The sequence below is a fragment of the Ambystoma mexicanum genome, chromosome 10, assembly GCF_040938575.1.
Source record: "Ambystoma mexicanum isolate Mex_15411 chromosome 10, UKY_AmexF1_1, whole genome shotgun sequence".
Classification (NCBI taxonomy): Eukaryota; Metazoa; Chordata; class Amphibia; order Caudata; family Ambystomatidae; genus Ambystoma; species Ambystoma mexicanum.
In genome coordinates, this window is record NC_090932.1 from 79909424 (window position 1) to 79936522 (window position 27099).

At 49.4% G+C, this 27099-nt stretch overlaps 1 protein-coding gene across 2 annotated transcripts in view; it reads right to left on the reverse strand.

The window, feature by feature from the left end:
- Window positions 1-27099, reverse strand: part of DIS3L2 (DIS3 like 3'-5' exoribonuclease 2) — a 2640663-nt gene that overhangs the window by 1588728 nt on the left and 1024836 nt on the right. The window lies entirely within an intron of this gene.

The following is a 27099-nucleotide window of genomic DNA, read 5'->3' on the forward strand; positions in this document are numbered from 1 at the left end:
TACATGCTTGAGGCCGACAAGAGTGCACGAGTGGGGCAAACAAAAGTGGATTAGGGGTGCATAGAACGGACTGAAGCGCATAGAATTGCGTAACGTATAAAGTATGGTTTGGAACGCTGATAACACTTAAAGAGCATTTAACCCACAATGACTGGAGTACGCATGGTAAACTAGAGCGCACAGAACGAACTCTAATGCACGCAGCAAGCCGGAATGCATGAATACGTGACCGAAATACATGGATCAGACTGGGATTCATGGAGTGGATAGGAGTGCATGGAATCAGACTGGAGAACGCGACGTATATAGTATGATTTGGAATGCAGAGAATATCTGAAATGGTATATGACCCTTCTTATCCCACCACCACGCTTACTCTCTCCTTACATCACCACTCAACTAGAACACAGTGATACTTTGACACCATTCGGTATAAGTGTTCTCATACCAACACTCCCCGCTCACTCCACATCATTCTAAGTAATCACTGCTGGTAACACACCCCCCAGCCAGGTGTTCTCCTCAGGCCTAACGCAGCCACATCCGCTGTGGATAAATCCTGCCAGAACGAACACATACTCCTGACCTCTCAACCAGCACACCTACCGCTAGAATGCAGCTATTACACAGATACCGCACGAGCTGCACACATACCCGGTGCGCACACGCACCCTTTTGACTTTCTCTACTCTCTCTACCGATATGAACTTCAGTTCCCAAGGGCGTTCAACCTACCAGCGCCTTCAGACCATACCAATGGTATATAAGGCGCTATATAAATGCAAAATAACAATAACAAGTGTTGCAACAGTCAAGGCAATGGAAATTTGAAAGTAGAAAGGACATTAAGTATCCAACGAGCTGTAAGCATTCCCCCTGATAACTTCATGAAACATTTTAGAGCTCAAGGCAACCAAACTTTGGTGAGATTCTGAAATCTACCTAAATTGCATCAAGATCCTAGATAAAGCAGCAAAGAAACGACCTACATTGTCAATTCCCCTGAGAGGTGCTGCTAATGCACATCGTTTTTTTAAAATCGGTTTTATTATTTTAAAGATAAAGTAAAAGCAAAAGCAACAAAATGAAATTACAAACATTAAGTACAAATAAATATATACATATGAGCAATACATCATGTATGTAAAAAGGAAAATGGAATAAATGGAATAAAAAGACGACCGTAGATAGAGAAGGAAAAGGGGAGGGCAATAGCACAGTTAGATATGCAGATCAATACAGTCACTCCAAATGTCTTACCCATTATGCTGTTCCTTTTCGTGAAAAAGACACCCTTTCTTCTAGAAAGAAGCGACAAAACTCAACTGCCAATCGTCAAAGGGCCTAGAGTCACTCTTTCAGAATTTCAAGGTATGTTTTATGGCCACTGAGAGCCTTGTAAACCCAGAAGAGCTTACTGACAGACAACCCAGTATTGGAAGGAAATCAACCCAACATTACAACCAAAGGAACACGGGGGAGCAGCATTTTCAAATATTAAAAAGTATTAAAGTTAAAAACAGTCCAACAAAAAGTCGTCATGGCCAGTTTCTTGTACATAAATATAGAGCAGTTTGTATAAATAAAATCATTTTCAATGGATGTCACTTTGGAAGAAAGATTAGCATGCAAGCTTTCAGGACATCGCAGGTCAATTTCTGAAGCATTTGAGCAATGCCCAGAGCGATCACACACGGAATCTTGCAAAGTAAAGCGTGCCAGAACAGTGGAGAGGGGCAGCAATTAAACTCTTCCAATGTAACAAAGTTTGATCTTGGATGCATTTCACTGGTTCTTCTTCCCGTTATCCGTATGGTCAGTTTCTGATAATGCTCTGTGAGTCTCTATGGTCAGGTCACCGGTCTTCACTGTATTATTGGTTCTTCTCATGTCTGGTAATATATTGCTTCGCCCATTACCCCTCATCTCTCAATTCATCTGCTTTCGCAACCATCTGTGCTTTTACACATTGACACCATTAGCCTTACCTTCTTTGTGTCCCTGGGTTGCCAGCTCAGTGGGTTACACTTTTCTACCTTCTTCTTGATACCCTTTTTGAGAAATCTGTTCCAACTTACAACATCCCACCCTCTGCAGGATAGTTGGACTTAAACTCCTTACGTTAACATTTGTATCCTAAATGCCTTCAATTTCATTTTGGATCCATACATCACACTGGATTCTGGTTTTCCCAGAGAAAGCATGATTTGACTATTCTGTAGCAAAACACAAGAGGTGATGGCTGGAAGGTTTACAATAAACCTTAATCCCTGGCATTGCTATGGGCAACCCTCCAGACCATCGTTCTTTGCCTGCCAAGCCATTACAGAACGGGGAAAGACCATATGCAAATCAGGCTTGGTCCCAGCCCAAAGGGTCAGTCCAGCCCGAACTGCTAGGTCATATCCCTTCTGCACAAAACCACACCCATCCCCAGACATCAGCCTTGTTGGGCCTCATCAGTGAGAGGTAGCTTGGGTCTCTAGACCCAGCAGGCACGGGGACCCACCTCTGGGAATAACCGTCCCACTCGGGGTGACTATAGCAGAACACAAGAGGTGATGGCTGGAAGGTTTAGAATAAATCTTAACCTTTAGCGTTGGGGTTGCTTGTGTTTGCGAGCAGAGGGGACCTGGCCTACCATTGGTAGCAGTACCCGACTGCTTTGCATATGGCTGGATCCCTTTTGCAATAGCGCAGACGGGCTAAAGAACGGTAGTGTGGAGGGTTGCCCAGAGCAATGCCAGTTCAGATTAATTCAAAACTTTCCACCCATCACTTTTTTGGTTTCAGTTTGACTATTCTGTAGATCTTGTTTTCCAAATCTGTAACTCTTTGGCCCTTTACTTCTCAATTTAATCTGCTGTAACATTTCTCCTGTAGAGATTTATTATGCCCTGGACAACTTAGAGGATTTCTCTCTTGGTTCAATTATCGTTCAAATACAAGACACTTTAGAACTTTGTACCACAGTGCACAGAATGCAATGTTTCCCACCTGCTTAATTCTTTTTATTCATTTGTGTTGCACTTTGGGGTCTGCAGCAGAGTTAAAATAATTGAGTGCTTCAAACTAGTTTCGGCTTCCTTAAACACCCATTGACCGGTTAACCACTGAACGCTTCTCCATTTCCAGCTTGTTCACCCTCTACTTCCGGCAAAGTTTACCCCAATCTACTCGCCCTCAAATTCCACTGTCAACAGGAACGTGACACTTTTTTAGTCTTTGCTTCTCTCCTCATGCTGTCTCTCAAACGTTTGGCAGTTCAGAAATGGTAGCACCTAGTCTCTGGCAGCCCCTCCCAGCTTCCCGGCACACTGCATGGTTTGGTAGACAACAGCCTCCTGGCCTATTTCTCTAAAGCACTCTGCACGTGCTGGTCTTATCTGCCCTCAACTCATCTTTCGCTGGCAATCTGATTGGGGTTCTGACTCTCAAATATACTTTGCTCTACTTTTCGGAAAACAATTCCTCTTCGCTAGCTACAACTCCTTGGGCCTATATTTCACTTCCATCAACATTCACGCTGGTCCTTTTGCCAGGCCTTCCTTCTTACCCGGCCCACATGACACAGAAATAGAAAACTGACATTGGTAGTCTGTTTCCCTTCAAAAACATGATTGATGGTAAACTGGGGGTTACTCTGCACAAAACCCAATCTTTACCAGATCATTTAGAGTTCGATTTGGATAAAAAAAACTGCACTTTCATCTAGCTCCTCTGCTTCTGAAAAGCAGGTTTCAAAAGAAGGAACAACTTCCCAAACACCCACCATGCACACAGTCGATACTGCTGAAGCAAGGCTGCAGTGAAATGCAGCAATATTTAAAGAAATGAGGACCGCCACACTGTATAGTGTGCCATTGTGCAAACAGAAAAAAAAGGAAAAAGCTTGGAAGTCGGAATAGAAGGGTGTTTGCTGCACAGCCTTGTGCCAATTGGTTCTCATTGGTACAAAGCCAGAAACTAGAATAAACGAATGTCAGGTTGGCAATTAAGCCTGTGTAAATATGGGTTACCCAGAATTGTGTGCCTGATATTCCATGGTAGAAGGACCCCTCAAGACTTTAAAACAAGCATCTTGTACAAAATAAACGTTCATGGATCTCTTAAGAGGGAACTCCAAGTCCTGACAGTGGTGCACAGTGACGCATGTGAGAGAGCACAGGCCCACACCTGCAGGCCAAGTACTCATGTTCACGGGCTCATGGCGCATCTCAAACCCACCGACGGGATATTGGCTTCTTGACTAAAGAATGACACTTTGCACCTGGCGAAAGAAAGCCCCATGTCTTAAGTTCATCAGCAGCAATCATGGCAGAAAGAGAACATGGAAATGCACATTAAAACTGCCAGGCTTGCAGCAAAGTACATGATCTCTGCTCTGTAGGAAATGAGATGACAAGGGCAGCCGCTCACGGCCTCCCCCTTACACACCCCCCCCCCCCCCCCACCAGTGACCTAATCGCAGGGCCTTGTCATGATGAACCTTCTCTGCGTTAGAAGATGCATCTTGTGCTTGCCCCGTGGCTGTGGAAGAGGAGAGGAGGAGAGGCAGCCTCACTATATTGGCTGTAAAGCTGTAATGGTTCTTCTACAGCACTGTGCGATTAGCCTGGAGGAAACCGTTCTGCTATCAATTACTGCAGTGCAAAATGTAGAGCAAGAAATAGGCCAAAGCGCCAGATCCATGGTAATCCATTTTGAAAAACCCCAAAAAAACCTTCCCATGGAACACCCAACACAAACCACAGCAAGCATTGTTGATGGTAAGAGAAGAGGCACGGGTCATCTGCAAACCACTGAACACATTGGTCCTCAACGCCGACTGCAGTACTTCAATAAAACATGTATTTATCTAAAAACTAGGAAATCATCTTTGTGATAGCATTGTTCATTCCAATCCTCAGCCACATTATCATTTTTCAACATGCCTTCACATCTCAGGCTCCAAAAAGACAGACTACCTTGCCCGTTCCAACCTCTTCAGTTACAGCTGAGCTGCCTTCACCCTCCATTCATCGGTCCCACATTCTGCCCTGATCTTCCCTCCAAGAGCTTGTCTCTAAACCTTCTGGCTCACCTAAGATCCTCTTGGGTGGATGACCCGCTCCCTGCCAAACTCAGCACGCTTGCCAAGCAGTCCTCAAAAATTGCCAAAGCGCCTCTGCTGTGCTCAAGGAAACTTCCCCTCCCTGCTCAGTCTGTCCAAATCGTCAGGCATCTATAAGGCTACCGCCTTCAAGTCACCCAACTACCTCACGGAGATACTCCACATCTCTGGCGGACAGCACACCACCAGAAGCCAGGACACATGCAGATTTGAAATCTGCCAAAAGGAAAGGACCACAAAAAAAGCCTTCTCTGCCTACTCCCCAATACCATGGAACCTCCTCCCCGTCAGCATCAGACTCGACCCCATGCTCCAACAATTCAGAAAAGACCTCAAGACCCACTTCAAGAAGTCTCTCCTCAAAACCTAGGTAATGGCGTTGCCCCCTGCACCACCTGACTTGGTAGACATCGTCCACCCCTCTCCTGTACGCCACCCTGTACAGCTGTATCCCTCCTGTGCCCCTCTGTATCCTACCCCTACTGTATATCTGTTCTGTTACCTCAGAAAAGTGCTCCGTTATGCATCTGTACTGTTGTATACGTCTGTAAAGTACTCAGTTGCTTCTCGAAGCCAGGTCCACGCTCAATAAATAGCATAATAATATGAAAAAAAGTTGCAATATGAAGCATTGCCATAAAGTTCCCATGTTGACAAAATGATGTAATGGAATATGGCTTTGCAGCTTCAGGATTGCACCAACATGAAGAAACCACCACCATCATCATATTAGTGGCACCTGCAAGAGGAAGGAAGCTTTGAGACAGAATGCGCATTTTGCAGGGTGCATATCATGGCCAATTAAGAAGCCTGCCTTCGGGAACTTGATACTCTGGTCTTTGATGCGGCTACTCTCGACTACCTTCTGCTTTGGCCACATGCATGGGGTCAGGCCTCAAGGACCTGAGGGCGCCCAAGACAGTTATTGGAGACAGCTTGTCCCAAAATACACAAGGGATCGATGGAGACTGGTCAGAGAAACGCACCTGGTTTGATATTCGTATCTACTGTGAAGATAAGTTTCTTGAGAAGAGGTTCTGCTCGTTTGTAGAAAGACATTGGCCAATGGCCATGATCATTTTTCACTAGAGGCTGTGAGGTGCCTGCCCATGCAATTCGAAAGGGAATCCAGTGCAATTATTGTGAAGTCTGCAAACCTGGCTATGAAGATTTTAAACATAGCTACATAGCACCCCAAGAGGACTACTATTTTACTGCATAGACCCGAACATGTTCCAGAGAGCTCATAGCACCAACCCGGGACATTGCGGCACATGCTTCGACAAAAACACTGCGTGACAACAGTCACGGTTCCAGATCTATACAAGGGCGTGGGGTGAGGCAACCAAAAAAAGGGGAAGCCTTCTCATCACTGAGAACCCAGGGTAATCAATGTGCATAAAGTAATCTCGAACATTTATTTTTGATTTCCCCAGACATGCGTCACTCCTAGCAACTCCCCTGCTGTAGAAGTGCTGTCACGGATCCCCAGACATTTGTCACTCATAGCAACTCCCCTGCTGTAGGAGTCCTGCTTCCACGGGTTTGCTAGACACCGTCACCGGTCCCCAGACAGGTCACTCGTAGCAACTCCCCTGCTGTAGGAGTGCTGCTTCCACGGGTCACCGGTCCCCTAGAAGTGCTGCTTCCATGGGGCGCTAGACACTAACGGGTCTCCAGCCATTTGTCACTCATAGCAACTTACCTGCTGTAGGAGTGCTGCTTCCGGGGGTCTGCTAGACACTGTCACAGGGATTAGTTTTACTTCCAAGTGGGATGAGCTGGGCGAGAAACAGGGATGCGGCTCATGAGGCAGAGTGAAGGGTGTCTTTCCCCCCCCAAACCCTTTTCAAGGTGAGGTAGCAGCAGCAAAGTGAGGGGCAAGCGTGGGACATCCAAGGTGAAGGTCTTTACCAAGGAGCATGCAGTGGTAAGGAAACTGGTGATAAGACTGCAGCGTAATAGCACGCCGGCAGTAAGACATGGAATCGAATACATAAATACATCCAAAAACATACAAAATAGATCATTGAAGTATATTATTTTCAAAACACGAATACATTTGGAGGACTACCAAACGGACTGCAAGAGAGTTGGAGAAAGGATGCAACAAAGACTCATGTCTGCTAGACTATGAATACCTCTACCCCTTCCCTGACATAACCAGTTTAACCACCAGACAAAGGCTGGCAACACCCAATGAATCGTTTGAATAGAAGTCTTGCATCCAGTGGGACCCAATAGAGAGCACGGATGGTTGCACTAATGCCTTGACACTTTCTCCATCTGTCAGAAGCAGGGTCAACATAGAATTAAATGCATGCCTTAAAATATGCCAGAGATGTCATGGCCAGACCAGCCAACACCACCTTCTCACCAAGAGATGATCAAGAACAAACGAATCTATCCCCGAGATCCCCTTTAGTAATACCCTTCTTGATTATCTGCAACAGGAGGTTAGTAGAGGGCAGATCCCAGAAAGGAGGACACAAAGGAGACCAATCTTACTGTGACCTCTCATGTTCCTACACCATATTATTAGACTATTTATCCAGTGGCAGCTACCAAGTGGACTGCTTCGAGGCACTACTTGCTATTACTCAAGGAATGGTACGCATCGTATCACCCGCAAATGAAAGAAAGGATGAGTCGGCCCTGCTGCAATTCCAGCTTGTGGCATGCAGGTTTCTGAGCAGGCACACAGAGCTGTCGTGCAGTGATGGGGCCACGCCAAAAATGTAACTCTGAAAATACAAATACTTCGCACTGGGGCACAGAATTGCAGTGTTAAATATGTGTAAAACAGAGGTCTGCTGCCGCGAACCCAACATGCCACCCTCCAATCCCCTCGCATCCAGTCACATCGAAAAACATCAAGGAACCGATTTTAAACACCAACTATGGCCAGTGACGGATTTTGAACTGGCTTGGCGCAAAGCTGGGTAAAAAAATCTCCCCTTGGTCTCTAAACATCCAGGCACCATTGGTGTACGGAGAACCAAGGCAGTTGTCTGATTTTTGGAAGCAGTCAAGACCAAACACAACCTACATTTCTTGAAAGAGCTGGCGGCTTCCATCTACATGCTTCAGAAGGCTAGTCAGTGATCCTTACAGGAAGAGGGCCGTCTTAGTTCTAGCTTCCACTGGTGTCTTTGGATGACCAAGTAGAGTGGTACTGGTCCATCATACAGCTTGAATAGCGACTCTTTCTTGCTCGCTGCCTCCTGGTGGTTTGAGAGTCTGCCTTGGCTGGCCATCTCCTAATGCGTTTAGAGTCATCTTTTTAGTAGGTATTTCTGGCAGCTTTTCTGCTGCTCGGAAAGACGTCCTTGGAAGTGGGTTTACTTATTTGTCAAGCACTTGTCTTTTGCAGCTGATTCCCCTATAATATACTTCGGTCAGTTACGTGCGCTGCTATTGCAGCTGATTCCCCTATAATATACTTCGGTCAGTTACGTGCACTGCTATTGCAGCTGATTCCCCTATAATATACTTCGGTCAGTTACGTGCGCTGCTATTGCAGCTGATTCCCCTATAATATACTTCGGTCAGTTACGTGCGCTGCTATTGCAGCTACCCAAGTTTATTATTTGACTTTGGGAATAACCTTTGAAAGAAATTTGCTACAAGAATCCCCAATACAATCGTGCCTGTGCAAAACTAGTATTGCCCATAAAAAAATTACAAATAACGTTATTAAAGAAATATAGATGCGTAACTTTCTTTGGGGGAGGAGTAACTTTCTAAGCGGTCCAGAGTGACAATTGACGGACAGCAAAAGCAGTGGAATACGCCCTCTAGGACGGTGAAAGCGAACGTTCTCTACATGCATTGTGTATGCCCCGCCTGGCATCACTTCCACCCACTGTGCCGTCCTGTGGAACCAGCACAGCAGAGGATGAAGAGGGGAGGCACGAGGGAACGAAGTACAATAAAGAATTGCAAGTCTCATCGCTACCCAGAGAACACAAAAATGAGACCACCACCACCAGCGGTGAGAGAAAGTGCTGCGGCCTCCTGCCCGGGGCCCATAATCCACTTCCATTACTCAAAGCAGGAGGAGACACCGCCTGAAAAGGGGAACTTGCCGACAATGGCTTCCTATCATTTTAGTAACAATTCTACAAGCTCATTTACATTGTTCTACTGATTGTTTTATTTTCCTTTCTGCGCCAGCCATTTTAAGGAGAACATTTCCTTTCTGAGAAAGCAGCTTTCTGGTCTCGGTGAGCCTTCGATCTCTCCTTACCTGCCGGTGGTGAGGGATCCTAAGTAGCGGTCTGTACTGCATGCGAGTGAGCTCAGGCCTGCAGAGTGCAGTGGGTCTTCTACAGACAGGCTGACTGCACGGATTCTGGACACCCTGTGCTTAAAAGGAAAACAAAGTCGCCCTGTAGATCTCCTCACAACTAGTACTCAGCAAGCCCACCCCTCACTGGCGGCATCACTGGAATTCTCGAATGCACCCTTGATTTGGCGCAACTCACTTAGCCCCCAATTAGCCTCGTGTGCGCCCATCCCTTGGTTCATCCTTTGCGCTTCCCTCACTTTGCCCCCTCCTTGCCGGTTTCCAGTTTTACCTCTACCCTAGACTCGATTTCCCCTATTCCGACCAGGCCACGACTTAACACTTCAACGGCCTGAAATGTTCCACGTGCAACACGATTCTTTGCTCACAATAGCTGCCAAGTGACTGCATTGCATGCCAAGGGCATCAGTGTTAACCATCCCTGGTTCTACACAACGCACGCTTGCAATTATAGTTTCCCGTTTAGCATTGCAAATATGGGCACACAAGTCCCAGCATGCAATGAGCAAGCTCCGACTGGCTGAAGGCACCATCCAGGACATGGTACTGCATGTCTGTGGTGCCCCTCATAACCCCTGCAGCCGTCCATTTGCCTTTGCTCCCAAATATCTTTGCGCATGCACACAATGTTTTCACCCCCATGAATTGGCATGACACAAGATTTCAATTGGCAAAATTGGCCGCAGTTTTATTTCCATGACAACAGAAGTATTTGTACACAATAGTGACCTCATTCTGCGCGTGTGGCGTTTGCTTGCCGGATTTCCTTTGCTTCCCCCTATACTTGGTCTAGTAGGCCCCCAACTCCCCCGACCCATTGTACCTGTTCCTATCCTGCCCGTGCAGGGGTCCGTGGGTGGGGAGAGCGCCGTTTGTTTCCGGGGGGAAGCTGAGCCTTGTTTGTTCCTACCAGGCGCCCCCGCCGTTTAGGCCCAAGAGGCGCTGGTCCAGAAGAGCGAAGACCCATTCTGTTTCCTTCTGGCTCGTCCGGAGTCTATCATTTGTGCTTGGTTGCCCAAACACCGCCAACTTGTCATTTCTGACCTGGGTGCCCTGCGACAGCACAACCCGGGTGTCCTCCTCCTTGTATTTCGCGGGTGGGTGGGTGGAAACGAAATTCCTTGTCCGGTGGCGGCGACCGGGTCCCAGTGCCGGAGCGAGATGCCTGGTCCCTGGTCCCGCCTGCTTATATCCAGCAAGCCCCGCCCCCTTCCCTTTGTTTATTTTTCGCGGGCTTCCCGGCCCATTCAGCTTTGGCGCCGTTTCGCCCCCTTTGTCCTTTCCCCTTCCGGGTGAGGGCCTCCGCTCCCGGCGACATGACCCCGCAGGGGTTACCCTGCTGCCTCCTCCATTTTGCGGACGTTTTCCGTCGTCAGCTCCATAACCCCTGCAGCCGTCCATTTGCCTTTGCTCCCAAATATCTTTGCGCATGCACACAATGTTTTCACCCCCATGAATTGGCATGACACAAGATTTCAATTGGCAAAATTGGCCGCAGTTTTATTTCCATGACAACAGAAGTATTTGTACACAATAGTGACCTCATTCTGCGCGTGTGGCGTTTGCTTGCCGGATTTCCTTTGCTTCCCCCTATACTTGGTCTAGTAGGCCCCCAACTCCCCCGACCCATTGTACCTGTTCCTATCCTGCCCGTGCAGGGGTCCGTGGGTGGGGAGAGCGCCGTTTGTTTCCGGGGGGAAGCTGAGCCTTGTTTGTTCCTACCAGGCGCCCCCGCCGTTTAGGCCCAAGAGGCGCTGGTCCAGAAGAGCGAAGACCCATTCTGTTTCCTTCTGGCTCGTCCGGAGTCTATCATTTGTGCTTGGTTGCCCAAACACCGCCACGCCAACCGGTGGGTTCTCGCCCTCCGTTGGCTCCCTTCTCCCTCATTCCTTCTCACAATTCCAGCAATTTGGTGCAAATGTTCCAGAAAAAGAGCTCCATTCCTTTAGGGGATAAGTGCACCCCATCGGCTAAGAAATACTCGGGAGTCTTCCCGTCAATCAGCCCATGCCTGATCTGATAGAAACCTCTGCCCTTGCAGAATTTGGCCATCGCCCCGTTCAGCTTCCTCCTTGATTTCTCTACTGCCGAATGGTCTGCTGCTCCCCTCCATTGCAACCGCGGAATCACCTCGGACCAGATGATCTCCGTCTCCCCCATCTGTGCTGATATTTCCTGTAAAGAGCTTGTGATGTCTCTCAGCAAGGGCCCCCTCCCCAAGCTGGTCAGGTCGTTCCCTCCCAAGTGTATTACCAACACGTCCGGCTTCCGCCGTTTGTTTAGCAGCGTATGCAATTGCCCTATCAGCTGGGCCCATTTCATCCCTGGCACCCCGTGCCATTCGATCTTGAATTCTCCTGCCGTCAAGATTTCCTGCTGCTGGTTCCAGCTTGCCTTTGCCCTTGAGATGAATGAGTGCCCCACCACCCATACTGTGCGTCGCTTCCTTTGGTGCACTGCTGGTAAATGACATGGAGGGAACGGCATGGTTACCTTTACACTTTTTCCGGCCTGACATAACGTTTATAACATCCTGACGACCATCTCCCCAATCTCTTAATCTCTTCGGCCCCTAGCCCCCCGACTGATGCTGAGGTGGCGGCCCCAATCCGAAAGGAATGTGTCCCAAACTGGCCCCCTGCCATACCCATTTTCTCCAGCCCAAGAGACATTACTTTTCTGAACTGAAATCGGCTCAGTGCGGACCCATCCCCGTGAGTGAGCCATGGCGCCTCAGCCCCTGATGGCCGTCTCTGTCGCATAAAGTTTGCCGCTGCCGCCACCGGGCAAACCCTGCTCGCTTGAATGGCCCGTACGGTCAGTGCCGTACCCTTTCCTTTCTGATCCGTCTTTGACCGCCTCACATAAATGACGACCTGAGCGCTCCCCACTTGGATGTCCCTGACGCGCAAGAACCCACTCCCTTTGCCGTTCTTGTTTTCCGGCACCAATTCGCTGATTCTGAGCGCCCCAAAAAATGCCACAGTAAAAGCCGCCGAGAAGAGCACACGCTCTGATTCATCCCGACATACTTCCCCCAGGCATTTAATTAATCCGTGCAATTTCCCAATATCGATTGGCCGTCTCTCATCCGGTTTTGCTGTGCTTTGCCTCGCCCAGCCCTTCATGGCCAGCATGACATAATGCTCCTTAGTGGGGTCCTTCTCCCCGTGTACTTTTGCATGATGTGCAATGGCTGCTAGGTGATAGCTTACCCAAGCCCGAGTCTTCCCTGTCTTCCAGCACCAGCCTATGAATGCTCTCACCGGGTTCTCCACGGGGTCCCCCGCTAGTACCTCCTTTTGGAACTGTGCAAACCGAATCCAACAAGCCCTGTACCTCCTGGTTGTACCGGGTGCCAGGGCAGTTTCAACTAGTGCGGTCAGATCGCCCCAATCATCTCCCACCATTGTACCTTGAATGGGGTCATCTCCTCCCTTGCTTCGGGGCAGCTCTCCCGGCACCGGTCCCACTGTAAACGAGACAGAGAATCAGCGGCCGTGTTTTTTACCCCTGGAATGTGCCGTGCTCTAACCTCAATGTTTAACTCTAACAGACTCCTGGTGAGTTCTCTGAGGAGCCTCAGCACCCTCGGGTTACTGGACGATCCTGTGTTAATGATCTGTACCACAGCCAGGTTGTCCGACCATAGCGAGACCTTGGAATTCTGCAGCTGCCTGCCCCACAGCCTGAATGCAACCACTATGGGGAATAGCTCCAGAAGCGTGATATCTTTTGTGACCCCCTCCTTGTGCCATTCCTCTGGCCATGCCATGCCGCACCATCTGTCCCCCCGAATTGCCCCGAAACCCAGGGACCCGGATGCATCCGTGAACAGTTTGAGCCTCTGACTGCTTGCCCATTCCGCCCTCCAGATTGCCACCCCGCTGGACTCTGACAGGAAGCCATCCCACATTCTGAGATCCTCTTTTACCTCTGCACCCAATCTGACGTGCTGCGCGGCATGTTGTAAACCCACCGTTTTTAGTTCTATACTTCTGGCAAATGCCCTCCCCGCTGGTATCACTCTGCCTGCAAAATTGAGGTTTCCAGCCAGCACTTGCAATTCCCTCAAGGTTGCTTTGTTTCTACCCATCAGCTCCCGAATCAAGCCCCTCAGTTTTTTAACCTTGTCCTGAGGGAGCCTACACTCCCCTTTAACTGAATCGATCTCGATCCCCAGAAATGTCAATGTCGTTGCCGGCCCCACGGTCCTTCCTGGTGCAAGGGGAACCCCTAGTCGTTCCATTTTATTTTGAAATATCTCCATCATGGATCTGCACTCATCCGTCCCCTCCCTCCCCACGAAGAGAAAATCATCCAAGTAGTGCAACATTCCCCCATCTTTTATCTCCTGCCGCACCGTAAACTCCAGAAAGGAGCTGAATGCCTCAAAATATGAGCAGGAGATGGCGCACCCCATGGGGAGGCATTTGTCATAGTAATACTTATCCCCCACCTTAAAACCCAGCAAGTGGTGACTATCCTCGTGGATCGGTAATAGCCGGAAGGCAGATTCTATGTCAGCTTTCCCCAGCAATGCCCCTTCCCCTGCCGCTTTTACCATTAGTATCGCATCCTCCAGGGAGGCGTACTGCACCCTGCACTGTTCCTCTGGGATGCCGCTGTTCACTGACTGGCCTTCGGGGAAGGATAGGTGGTGTATCAGGCGGAATTGACCCTCCCCCTTCTTCGGCACCAGTCCTAGTGGCGATACTACCAGATTGCTCATGGGGGGCCTAGAGAATGGGCCGGCCACTCTCCCCAGCCCCACCTCTTTGTTAACCTTCCTTTCCACCACCTCAGGATTCTCCAGAGCCGATCGTAAGTTGGCCGACTCCCTTCCCCCTTGAGAACCTGCCCCCGGGATCCTAAAGCCCCACCTGAACCCTTGCCATAGCAATTTTGCGTCGGCTTTGTTATGGTACTCATTTAGGAAGGGAGTCATGGCAAGAAGGCTAACTGGTGTGGGCAATGCCCTTTTAATCATACATTTGTCATTCATTGTTACCACAGCATTGCCTTGTTTTGTCGGCGCATCACTCAACATTCCCTTTATTCTTTTGTTTCCCTCCCTCCCCGGGTTTAGCCTCTCCCGGAGTGGCCCTGCGGGTGCCCGTACCACCGCCCCTCTGGTGCTTGTACCTGCACGTTTTCCCGTATGAGCAATACCCTTCTGCAAACCGCCAGCAGACTTCTGGCTCCCCCTGGTGGGCTGCTGCCCGGTACCCCCAGGAGGAGGGCCCGCGAAAGGACCCTCTGCCCCGTTGAGGGAACCCGCCTCTGCCTCTCCCACCCCGAGACTTCTCTCCCGGTGACTCGTCCTGTGATTCCCTGCAGGGCACCACTTTGTCCATGTACCCCCCCAACATCCATCTCGTCCCATGACATTGCTGGCCATATCTGCATTTTTAATCTAAAGCCCCGGTCATACTCCAGCCATCCTTCGCCTCCATACTTCTGATACAAATCATGCACATATTGCTCGTACGCTATCATCGCCAATGCATCCTGCGGGTACCTCTCCAACATTACTGACATATACATCCTATAAGCTTTTAGCCAGTTGTTAATGGAACGCTCCACCTTGGTGGCCTCCCTGTCCCTTTTCTCTTTTTCCTTTTCAGACAGTTCCTTCAATCCTCCCCCGGTGGGGACGATCCCCAACAAATCAAAGATGTCAATGAATTCCTTCCTCCACAACCTCTCCTTGATCCCCCATGGAATGTGCCACACCAGCGAATTCACCGTAGCCCGCATAGGTGCGAACCCTGGCATTGGCCTCCCATACTGGGTTGCCTGCCCCCACAGACCCCCGGTTTCACTGCTGCTCAGGCCTGCTGCTACGGGCTGCGCCGTGCTCAGCCCCCCTACCAAGACTGCACCAGGCCCTGCCTCCTTCTGCGTCCCCTGAGCCCCTGCCGGCGACCCAGAAGCCAACTGCTGGGCTCCTTCCCTGCTTACCGACGCCCCTAGCCCCTGGTTTGTCCATTCTTGACCCCACGGGAGCCCTGCCAACTGTGCTTGCTGCCCGCCTCCCATAGGTGGGCCCACACTGGGCAGCCCGACAGATAAGAAACCCCCGGGCGGTATCCCCCTCTTCTGCGGCAATTGACTCATTCCACCCGCCTGTGCCCAGCCTTGCGAGCTACCGCTGCACCATGGCCCTCCCAGCCCTTGTGATGCCCCCAGATGCGTGGCTATACTTCCTTGAGACAGTCCCCCTACCACCATACCAGTACTGGGCACAACATTCGGCATTTGCCCCATTTTCCCCCATGCTTGCATGCATTCTAACACCATACCTTTCACTGCCTCCAGGGATGTTGCTCCTCCACCCGCGACATCCACCGTTCTGGTCGCAGGAGCGTCGGGTGGGCTCACTCGATTCCCTGGAGCCTCAGCAGGTGTAGGAGCCGTTAAGGCCGCATCCTCCTGCGCCCTCCCCTTCTGCCGTGGTCTCTTGGTGCTGCTGGCCTGCTCCTTGCTCGCTTTAGCCCTGGCCATCATTGTCCTTTTCCTTTTGCTCCCCTGGGTCTCCTCTTCATCTTCTTCCTCCCCCAGGCTGTGGATCTCGGCCTCGATCGTTGTGGCCTCGCTGCCACTGTCCTGAAACATCAGGGGGGAGCTTTCCACCCCCTGGCTGCGCCCCTCCTGGCTAGGTTGGGCCACCATCCTGGACATCCAGTCCGGGCCATGGGTTGCTGCTGCTACCCTGGCCAATTCCATGAATGACGCCAGATCCATTTGTCGGCCTCGCAATGGGTCAACCGCCTGCCTCTTGCTTCTCCTGCTTCTCCTGGGCCGCTCGGCGCTGTTGTCTGTATCCAGTGTAGCCGCTCCTCCCCTGCGGCTGCCTCCTTGCGGCCTGCCGAATGCTTCCGTCCTCTTGGAGGGAGGGCGTGGGCGTCTGCGTGCCCCTGTGCTGGCCCCTCCGCCCGGCACGTTTCTGTCCGTGAGGGTTGGGCGGGGGATTTGGGGGACCGTTGAACCCTCCAGCGGGCACCCCCTCTACCTGCTCCCCCGACCGGGTTGCAGCCTCCGGCGGGCCGTGTGACCCGGCCGACTTTCTTTGTCCTCTGCCTCCGGCCGTCGCTAGGCGGGCTCCCCAGCAGCTCTGCTCCGCCTTCGACCCTCGATACCTGGTCCTGAGCTGGGCCCGCCTTCTCACGCCGCTGCTTCGGGTCAGCCGCGCTGCTCCTCCGTGTCCGCCGGCTCTCTCTCCCTGGCTGCGCGATCCCGCCTGCCGGCTCCTTGCGGTCGACCTCCCTCCGTGCTCCTGGCTCTGCTCGGCTCCTTCTGCTAGGCGGGCGATCCCGTCAGCAGTCCTCCGTCTCTTCTTCCAGCCGCGCCGCAACTCTCGATCAGCTGGGCCGCCCTTCCACGCCGGCCGGCTGTCCTCCCACGGCTGCACGATCCCGCCTGCTGCTTCCTCGTAGCGCTTTCCCCGACGCGCTTCCTGGCCCGGTCACTGGTCCTCCTTCCTTCTGCTGGGCAAACGAAATTCCTTGTCCGGTGGCGGCGACCGGGTCCCAGTGCCGGAGCGAGATGCCTGGTCCCTGGTCCCGCCTGCTTATATCCAGCAAGCCCCGCCCCCTTCCCTTTGTTTATTTTTCGCGGGCTTCCCGGCCCATTCAGCTTTGGCGCCGTTTCGCCCCCTTTGTCCTTTCCCCTTCCGGGTGAGGGCCTCCGCTCCCGGCGACATGACCCCGCAGGGGTTACCCTGCTGCCTCCTCCATTTTGCGGACGTTTTCCGTCGTCAGCTCCATTTTTGTCCTTCACTTAAGCAGCGAGCATCGCCCCTGCTAGGCCCAGATATAAATCCGGCACATGGAGTATTAGACACATACTGAGGCTCCTGCAGAAATGCATCTGCAAGTGGACTCCCTTACACCAAGCCACTTGCTCCTCTTTTCACTTGGCGTCTATGTCTATGCAAGTTGAAGCAGGTCACTCTCCACTTGGATTCAGGTACACGGCTTGATGGACCTACAAAGCCACCCTTCCCTGTGGTTGTCCTCTGTATTGCTCGCCTCACATCCTCCTGCCCCCTTATCCCTTCCTGCTTTCTCTAGGCCCCTGCCCCCATACATAATGTCACTGGGAAAAGCCATTGGTGACATTATTTATGGGGACGGTTGCGGGGATGTCCCCTGCTCCCCTTGTATCTTCAATGTAATGTCTCCGCAAAAAACAGCAACCTTTGTCAGGATACATTTTTGCAGGGACATTATTAGATGGAGCCCACACAACTTACCCTCTGTGTTCAAAATGATGATGCTTTTCACTGAACAAAAATCGAAAATACTGTTTTTTTCAAAGCTGTTTTTTTAATACGGTGCCTAATGACGGTGTTGTCACTTTCCAACCAACCCCAATTTTGCCAGGGAAGTGGAGTCTCAGTGAGTGATTTGTCCAGGATAACAGTCAAACAACGATGATAAGTTATATCTTCTAGTTTCAACAATTACATTTTTTAAATTCGTGTTTACTGGCATTTCCGAATTAAATCACAAACCGTACCCGTACCCCCCCCCCCTTAACCCCAATAAATACACCTAGCCCCGTCCCTACATCCACCCGCATGCTGCACAGTTAAAACAGAGCTATTGGTAATGCCACTTTACAACATTGTCCTAGTCCAACCAATCAGGCAATACCCAACAGGCGCAGTCTGTGAGGGCAGCATTGAATATTAACGTTCCCGTCTTCAGTGAATTAGGGGAGACCCCCCTGCAAGGAATATGTCATCCATTCTAATGATGGGAAGTTCCACACTTTAGAAAACCAGAGATTTGAGGTGGATCTTTTTGCTTCCAATTCTGAGCAATTACAAGCAGAGCAGCTAATTGCAGTATCACAAACGCTTTGAGCAGCTTTCGGCCATCGTATAAAGTCATCCATCATAACTAGCAAACAGGTACGAGACAGAGAGGGATGCCTATAGAAAAGATTTTACATATATATATATGATTTCACCTCTCCCATTATTTGGCCAACTTCGAACAACTCAGCCAGTCATGTTCCGAATTCACCACATGATCACAATCCCTCCAGCATTTATCGAATATAGTTGGTTTCATTTGAGCGGGGAGGGCTGGTGTGTAGTGCCATTGCACCATGAGTTTGAGCCATAATTCTTTAATTTGAATCGATCTATGGAGTCTGGGGATTGTTCCCCAAAGTGTCTCCCAGTCCTGATCAGTGACCTCTTCCCCCAATGTATCTTGCCAACGTTTTTTTATAGCAGATCTCGGTTTTGGCTATTCCTTCCCCCCCAATATTTTGTATAAGCTAGAGATAAGGGCCTTAATTCCCCGGGTTAGATACCATATATTGCACAAAAGATGTTAATTCCCTGGTGGCCGCCGCCTTGAATCGTAGGAGCCAAAATCCAGGGTCTTACTTGGAAATATTGAAACCTGTATTTCTCATGTAGGCCCCACCCCCCGCCCACCCCAACTCCTGTTTGCATTGTGTAAATGGTTTTACCGTTTCCCCTGAAAACATATCTCTCAGCTACTCACACCCAGCCGCCTTCCATTCCCTAAATGCATTTGGTTCTAGGCCCAGAGAAAATTGGGGATTGAAAAATAAGGGCATGAAAGGAGAGGGGAAGGTTGTTGTACGGTTTCTCTTCACTGCGTCATCCCAGAGGTTTTCTGCTGTGCATTATTCGCTCAGTTGTATGTTGGTTGGGCGATTGGATTTCAGTAACCATAATGCGTCCCTTAGACTAGTTCCACCCACAGCTAGTTCCATCTGTACCCAGCGCTTCTCAACTGAGTCTGCGGACCATTCACCACCCTAATTTGCGCCGCAAGATAATATGTCAGGATGTTCAGAAGACCCATCCCTCCCTTGTCCGGTGGTAGCATTAATGTAATTTGTGCTACCGGCAGGATCTTGTTTTGCCAAACGAAGGTAGAGACCGCCCTTTGTATTTTATGGAAAAAGGAAAGCAGTATCTTAATAGGTAGTGCTTTAATTCTGCCCAGCCTTGAGAATGTGATTGGGTCCCATTTTCCAAGTTGAGATTCAATATCTTTTAGTATGGGGGAGGTAACTGGCTGCATATACGCCTTTAAGGAATGGGGTGATCCTTACCCCATATAACGCGATTCCCTCCTTTGCCCATCCGAAACATGTCTGTGCCTGCATGTGTAATGTTTCCGCCGAGGATCAGGATAGGTTTAAGATTTCCGATTTATGCACGTTTATTTTCAATACCGCTGCTGCCCCAAATTTCTCAAAGGCGTGTGTGGCCTCCCGTATCCTGTTTGATGGTACTGTTGTCATAAGCAGCATATCGTACGCATAAGACATTACATTACCATTATTGTGCTGTACACCGCTGAACAGAACGCCTTTTATTTCCTTGGTTTGTCGAATTGTGGCCAATAAAGGTTCCAAGTGTAGCGCATATAACACTGGGCAGAGAGGGCATCCCTGCTTGGAACCGCGATGAAGGTAGATAACTGACCATTTATTGGCAGCCTAGCGGAGGGATTCTGATAGTTTGCCCTGATCTATTTTATATAGTTTGGTCTGAATCCCATTTTCTCTAGTGTCCAAAAATGAAAAGACCATTCTACATGGTTAAATGCCTTCTCTGCATCTACAGAAACTAGAACCACAGGGATCTGTTTTTTCTCTACCGTCTCCCAAATATGACATACTGTACGAATATTGTAGTGTGCGTCTCGATTTGATAAAGCCGGTTCGGTCCGTGTGTATTAATGATGGTAGGAGATCTACAATTCAGTTGGCCAGCACCTTGGTGAACATTGTTGTCTCTAGGTTGATGAGTGCAATTGGACGGTAGTAACACAGACTGTTGGATCTTTAAAGGGTTTTGGGAACAGAATTATTTTAGTTTCTTCTAGGGTAGGTGTTATTTGTCCTGTATGCAAAAAAGAATTAAACAACTTGGTTAGAATTGGAGCTAAGATGATAATTTATGCTTTGTAAAACCAAGCGGGAAAACCGTCTGGACCAGGCGATCTATTGAGTGGTAGTTCTCGGATGACCCATAAGACAAAACTATCAAAACGGATGAGGTATTAAGTTTGACGTTCGGCCATTGTGAGCCTGGGGATTACAACCAATTCCAAATATGTTATTTGAGTGGGAAGATCCGGCATATCGGATTTATATAAATTGGAGTACAATGTGTGGAATTGTTAGAGGATATTGGTTGTTACAGTGGTCGTCTCCCCAAAAGGTAGTTTGATTTGTTGTATAATCCAGGAGGCCACCCTTTGGCAAAGATTGGCTGCCAAAAGGTGATACATTTTATTAGCTTTTATGTAGAACCTCTGTTTGAGTGATAAGATGGCTTTTTCTGCTATCTTTGTAATAGGGAGATTTAGCCTACCATGCACTGCACGGAATGCTTTCTGCATTCCGGGGCCTGTGTCGGTTTGCATCTTTTGCATAATATGCAATAGTTTTGCTTCTAATTCCAATTCGAGGGTCATAAGCCGTTTGTGTCTTGGCATCTGCAGCTATAAGGACGCCCTGTCTGGTGGATTTAAACGCGTCCCCGATAATATTGCATGAGATCTCCCCCTGCAGATTTAGGTCAAAGTATTCAGTGATATGTGCGGCAACCTAATCTCCGATGACCTGGTCTTGAAGCAGGGTGAGTGGGAATTTGCAGGACCAAAGCTGTGGATGGGCGGTTGTGATATCTAGTGCTAATGTGATTGGGATATTATCCGGATGTTGGTTTGGCGTGATCTGTTCTCAAGGTCCTCATATTCAAGTTGTAGATTATGTGTTATTCTGGAAACGTCTTCTAGAGCCACGTCAGTTTGTTGGCTTGTTCGTACAGATCAACGTGCTAAGGACATTTTTCTTTACTGACTTCAGCAAGTGAGTTCCTTATATCTGCCGTAAATGTCGTGAATTGTGACTGAAAGATTAGGGTGACGCGATCTTGAAATTCCTGAAGGCTTTTTGTAAAATGTTCCCTAAAAGCTGCCATGTCTGGGGGATGCATTGCTGTGATGGAGGAGTGCTTTGATGTAGCGGTGGGCCCAGGAAGGGTGTTACTTGCCCAAGGTTTTTCTAGTGATTTTTGCTGAGGTAGAGGTTGCCCAGCTTGGTTTCGTTTATCGCCGATCCCGACATACATCAACCGGCGTAGTGATCTTGAAGAGGTTCAACTGTGTGCTTGGATTGCAGGTGTGCTGTTAAGTCGCTCCCAAGGATGTTTTGTCTCGAAACTTTGAGCCCAGGAAAGTGTAAGCTGATAAACTCGAGCTCCATGGTGAGGCCCCCTTAAGGTCATGGTTGCTCCAGTATCGTGCCCCCCGCACACCCCGAGGGCGAATGTGCTAGCGGTAATGTACTTGGTAACAGATCGTGCAGTTGTGTTTTTGGCTTAGGATAGGGTACTGCTTTTAATGAATCACAGTTAAGGAAGAGCCAGTTGGCTAGAGGCAGAGTCTAGATCCTTGTTGAAGAAAGTACAAGTTATTTATATATGTGGGTCGTATGTGAAAAGATGTGGCTACCTATTAAAGATAGGTTCCCAGTGGGATTGTTACGTCTGTGTGGTCCGCGGCATGCGCAAATCCGCACAGACAGTATTACTGATGGCAGGTAGGAGGAGGCGGAGAAGCTATTCACGACGCCCCGTATTTCCAGTGGTTCTGATGCAGGGTCACATGAGGTCGTCAGCAAGGCTTAAGTATCAAATGGTGATTCCCAATCTCACATTAAGTATTAGCTGCTGGCCCCAATGTGAGCTTTCCGTAGCTTACACCACAGAGTTTGTTTGTACTTAAAGTCCTAGAGGCAAAGGCTAGGCTCTGCAGTAGTGTCCATGCCGTGTCCGGAAGACCTTAGTGAAGCTTTGACCTCCGTTCGTGATGCGATCTCGATGCAGGGTTGGTAAATGCTGCGGGTTGCAGACATCCCTCGCTGTCTATAGAACACTGTTCCTCTTGGAACGTGAGGGACAATGCACTAAACCTGCCACATTGCTCCTCTTGGATCGTGAGGGACAATGCACTTCACGTGCCTCGCGGGTACCTGCCAGAGCGCCACAGCTGTTCAGTACAGCAGAGAGAATTGCAGCGACCTGGGCTAACGCGCATGATCGGTCCTCAGTGTCACAATGCTGGATTAACCAGCTGATGTCCACTTTAAAGCTGTACATCAGCGTGATGGGTAAGGGGTAACAAACAACCCCAACTATGGGGTCGCAAAGGCTGAGGCTTGTATTAGAGATAGTTTCCGGATGGAGGTTTCAAAACAAAGACAGAGTGCTCCGGCACGTCTGCCTTACATGGTGGTAATTTTGGAATCCCCCTAGTTTCAACAATTTGGCAGCTAGAATGCACCCAATTGCAACACTGCTCCTTGCAATTGCTTCCCATTGCTTTCAGATCGGCCAGGAAGACAAACTGCCCCAATGTTGTTGTAGATGAGGGCATGTACATGAGGAGTCCAATGATGCTAGTGGAGCGTGTTTGGAGTCTGATGCAAAGAAAAAGGAGTGCTTGAGGGGTTAATACTTAGCTATACAAATCATAAAAGTCAAGCATAGTAAAATGTACACCAGGGTACCTAACAGTATTCCAAACATTTTCCCACAGCCTCTAAAGCTTGAACATCTTGTCATCCAGACCACTTGTAGGTATTCTTTCAGCCTATCATTTATTTTATTTTTTATTTTTGGATTTATAGAGCGCACTACAGCCCAATGGCATCGAAGCGCTATGAAGGAACGTAAGAAGGCTTGATTCAGGGTTACAAGAATGCAGCCCAACAGAGATTACTTAGTACAATTTGTTTTGTTGCATTTACAGAGACATTCAGGGTTCAAAGAAAATGCCACCCAGCAGGGATAACTTGGTACAGGCCGGTTAGTAGAATAAATAATGAAACAAACAGGTAGTACATGTGAACTGTCAAAGAGCCTAGTTTTGATAGCTTTCCTGAAGGCTGCATGAGAGTCAATCAACCTTATCTGAGGAGGGAGTTCCAGAAAGTGGCAGCCATAGTTGGGAAGCTAGTACCACCCGCATGCACTCGGCAGGTTATGGGTACAGTGATTCTGTTGGAATATGCCGCTCTGGAGGGTCTGGATGGGGTGTGTAGGGCAACTTTTTTGAGCTAGGTAGGGAGGAGCCAGTCCGTGAAGACATTTGTGTGTCATGGCTAGGGTTTTGAAAACAATCCTTTCCTTGACGGGAAGCCAGTGAACCTTCTGACCTCAGAAATATGGTCCCTTCTTTAGATGCTAGTTGCAGCCCTCAAAGTGTTATTTCGGCTACTTGAAGTTTGGCCAGATTCTTGCGGGAGGTCTCTATAAAGAGGGCATTGCAGTAGTCCAGCCTTGACCCAATTATTGCCCTGGCAATGGTGAGGCAATTCAGTTGGGATAGGAAAGGTCAGTTTGGAATGGTAAGCTGAAAAGGATGCCATCGCATTAACCTGTCTATTCATGGTTAAGTCAGGTTCGATATAAACGCCCAGCATCTTAATGACTTGGGAGACATCGATGGGGATGTTACCAACGGTAAAGGAGCAGTATTGTTTGTCCAATTTACCCACGGTGGACGGGGATCCAATTAACAGAAGTTCGGTCTTCTCACTGTTGAGGCATAACCAGTTTTCTGCCATACAAGATTGGATCATTGAGTAGATTGAGCTGAGGGTGTTCAGGTCAGACAAATAATCACTTGAGAGGGGGGATGAGCACCTGGCTGTCATCTGCATAGTTCGTGTATGAGATGCCCAAGGCGTCCAAGATTTTGAACAGAGGCCGCATGAAGAGGTTTTAGAGGCTGGGAGCCATGCAAGAACCCTGTGGGACTCCACACTTAATGCGACTAGGGTTGGCACAAGAAGATTCTGAGAAAACGACCACTTTTTCCTGTAGGAAGGAAGTTATCCATGCACAGGCACTCAGGGAGAAGTTAGGTGCGGTGGAGAAGTGATGGCAGAGGGTCTTGTGATCCACCAGATCAAAGCCAGAGGAAAGGTCCGGGAGAACAAAAAGCGCAGGTTTGACTGCGTCTCTGATGTCGTCCATTTGATTTTTTTTTTTTTTAGGTCAAGCAGAGCCGTTTTGGTCCCATGCCATGGCCGGAAGCTGGACTGCCGAAGACCAAGAAGGTGGTCATCTTCAATGCATTTTTGGACTTGCAGGTAAGCTGCTTTGTCCAGGATTTTTAGCAGAAAGGGGACAGTAGTAATAGGCATGTAGTTCCCAGGGACCGATGAGTCGAGGGCGGTTTTTTTTTTGTTTTGTTTTAGGAGCGGTCAGACCCACGCCTCCTTGAGTCCAGTTGGGACATGGCCAGACTGGAAGAGTTGATGAAGGCAGTGATAAATGGTGCAAGGGAGGAGGCACAGTCTTTAATGACCTGAGCCGGGCAGGCATTCTCTTTACAATTAGGTTTGATGGATTTGAGGAGGGCAGTGACTTCAAGTTCACTCATATCATTGAATTCAAACACGGGGGATTGGTTAGAGTGGGTTACTGGGGAAGTGGTATTGTGACAGTTATCTACTAGGATGGAGAGGGCCTATTGGACTAAGATTTTGGTGTGCAGCATTTCCAATTTATCAAGCATGGCAGATTGAATTTTGCTGCACCATGCCTCGTCCTTCAATAGGGTAGGAAGCGAGGGTGCAGGAGATTCCAGTACTCTAAAAATGGCAAAGATTTCCTTTGTCCCAGATTTGGCATTTTAAATCCTGGTGTTGAATGAGGCGGCTTTAGCCTGAATGATGTCAGTTTTATAGTCTTTGGAGACAGCCTTAAAAGCTGCTTTAGAAGCGTCATTGGGGTGGTTTTTCCAAGTAGCAAGCGCTGCCCTTTTTTGGAATGAAATTCCAGGAGCTCTTGGGTGAACCAGGCATTGGAGTGCTTTGCCTTCTTAGCTTTTTATAAAGGTGAGCGAAGCAACTTTAATCTACAGATGGGGCAATGACCCGATTAAATGCTGTTGCTAGAAGGAACAAGTTACCTACCTGTAACTGTTCTCCAGCATGGGTCTGGCACGGATTCACATGCTCATGAACATTCCCCGTCGTCAAGCTGGGAATCCTCGGTATAGAAAAAATCAGTATCAGTTTCTTTTCTGATATGTCTTTCTTAGTAGGACCAATCACTGGTCTCTGGGTCATACTGCCCCCAGCCAATGACTGCCCTCTCCCTAAGCCCCTCCTCTGGCAGCCATCCTCAGATTTAGTAGCACGTAAAGTGGCAGTATGACCAAGTGAAGAGCCGCAGAGGGGTAGGTGGGAGGGTTCGCATGTGAATCCATGCCAGACCCATGCTGGAGAACAACAGTTACAGGTAAGTAACTTGCTCCTTCTCCAGCATGGGGTCTGGCATGGATTCACATGCTCATGAATATAAGAATACATAGCAGTATACACATGCACAACCACGGGAGGAGGCAACAGGCTCAACATTAAGCAATACAACAACTCAACATTAAGCATCTCTTACCTCCTCACCAGGCTCACCTTAAGCGAACAGGTTGCGCAGCACTGCTTGGCCGACCCTGGACTCCTCCCTGGAGTCCCGATCGACGCAGTAGAATCTTGTGAAGGTGTGCGTTGACCTTCACGTCGCAGCCCTGCAGATGTCGAGCAGGGGCACACCAGATAGGAACTCTGTGGTAACAGCGATCGCTCTGGTTGAGTGGGCTCTCGGACGGCCGGGCAGCGGTCGGTTTGCCAACCGGTGACAGTGCATGATGCAGCCGGAGAGCCATCTGGAAATGGAAGCCTTCGAGAGACCCTTCCCTTGATTCACAGGTCCAAAGTTTACAAACAGCTGTGATGTCTTCCGAAAACTCTTTGTGCGGTCCACGTAGAACTTCAGCGCTGTAGCTACGTCCAGCGAGTGCAGAGTCCTCTCAGCCGGCGATGAAGGCGACAGGAAGAAAACTGGCAACACAAAGGGTTAGTTGAGGTGCAAGTCCGAAGGCACCTTGAGCATGAAGGAGGGGTGCGTCCTAAGCACCACCCTCGTGTCGTGAAAAGTCAAGTATGGTGGCTTGCAAGATAGGGCCTGGATCTCTCCCACTCGTCGTGCAGAGGTGATGGGCACGAGAAATGCTGTCTTCCATGACAAACTTCAACGGTGCCGAATGCATAGGCTCAAATGGGCCCCCCCCCCCATGAGCCTGGTCAGCACCACGTTGAGCTCCCATGCCGGGGCAGGGGCCTTCACCGGCGGGAATGATCGGAACAATCCTTTCATAAATTCCTTCACCAGCCGATGAGACCACAAGGACGCCCGTCCTGTAGTTCTGGTGTATCGTGAGATGGCGGCCAGATGCATCTTGATGGAAGCATGAGCTAGTCCAGCCTTGGCCAATGACAGTAGGTACGGCAATACTTGAGGGGCCGTAATCCGCAGAGGGTTAATCTTCTGTGCACGGCACCAGACAGAGAACCTCTTCCATTTATGTCCATAGCACTTGAGAGTCGAAGACGCCCTGGTCTTTGCAAGAACCTCTCTGCAGTCGGATCGCCTGACGGAACGTCTCGTTGAGTAGGATCCTGTCCTCGAAGCTGCCCGTCGACTGGACCCAGCGGGTGTCGAGGAACTCTTGTAAGGGGCGCATCCAAAGTCTGCAAAGGCGCACCAGATAAATGCTGGAGGACATCACCCCAAGGAGGGACTTGATAGATCTTACCC